This window comes from Miniopterus natalensis, chromosome 6 (genome assembly GCF_054644295.1).
Source record: "Miniopterus natalensis isolate mMinNat1 chromosome 6, mMinNat1.hap1, whole genome shotgun sequence".
NCBI lineage: Eukaryota > Metazoa > Chordata > Mammalia > Chiroptera > Miniopteridae > Miniopterus > Miniopterus natalensis.
In genome coordinates, this window is record NC_142086.1 from 82,886,459 (window position 1) to 82,887,851 (window position 1,393).

Here is a 1,393-nt window from a genome sequence, read left to right on the forward strand (position 1 = left end):
TTGTTTCTGAAGAGAATTCTGTTTAAATTCTTATCATCACTCCGCCGTAAGTCAAGTGTCTTTTCTCTGGTTGCTTTTCCTCCCCCTTTACGTCACTGCTTTGTAGCAATTTGATTATGACGGGCCTTTCTTTGTGTTTCTCCTGCTTGGGGGTTGTTGAATTTTTTTCATCTTCAAATTTAGAGTTTTTATCACGTTTGGGGATAAATTCAGCCATTATTTATTCCAATGATTTTTCAGAATTCTTTTCTCTCTCTTCCTGGGGCTCCAATTACATAGATATTAGACCACTTGATATTGTGTTGCAGGTAACTGAGACTCACTTCAGTCTTTTTTTCCTTTTTAAAAATCTCTGCTTCAGTTTGCATACTCTCTACCACTATATCTTCTGTTTTAATGATCTTTATTCAGTGTCTGATATGCTATTTCATCCATTCAGTGAATTTTCCATTGTTCATTTTGTATTTTTAGCTCTAGCAAGTCCATTTGATTCTTTTAAATATCTTCCATTTCTCTCATAGTGTTCATGTTTTTCTTAAGCTATATTCAGCTTGCAGCCAGCCACCCAGTAGTTCTTTGCCCAGCTTTGTGGAGACTCATGGTGTTCATGCACAACTTAGTATTCAACAACAAATTCAAGACTCCTTTTTCAGTGTTCTGAAGCTTTTTCTTGGGATAGGTTCTTCTTTTATGGAATTCTGCCCTGCAAATTCTTGCTGTGTCAGTTTTCCTGAACTCTGATATATCTCCTCAGGCCAACGTGATTATCATTTTCTGCTTGACTTTTCTTTCTTTGCTTTAGAGTTAAAAAAGGTCATCCAGGAAGACAGCAGGGCACTTGTAGAGCTCATCTCATTTGTTTCCCTCTTCATGATCACTGTCCTGCACTGACTATGGTCCAATGTTTGAAAAGAGGTCTTTTATATATTTTATCCAGTTTTGCAGTTATTTATGGTAGGATGGCAATTTAGTACTAATTAACCCATCATGGCCCTCAGCAGAAATTATGCCTTCTTTTCTTAAATAATATTTTCACTAGATACAAAATTTTAGGTTGGTATTTACCTTTTAGCATGTTAGAGATTTTATTCCATTGTCTTCTGCCTTTTGTTTCTAATGAGGAAAATCTATCATTTTAATTTTTGTTCTCCTGAATTTAATGTGTTTTTTTCATTGGCTGCTTATAAATGATTCTCCTCATCTTTGCTTTTATCAGTTTGACTTTAATGTTTTCAGGTGTTGTTTACTCTATATTCACTTTAATTGATATTCACTGAGCTTCTTGAATTTGTGTATCAATATGTTTTATAAATTTTGGAATTTTCAGCTATTACATCTTCATATATTTTTTTGGCTGCTTTCTATCTCTCTTTTCTTTCTGGGACTCAATTAC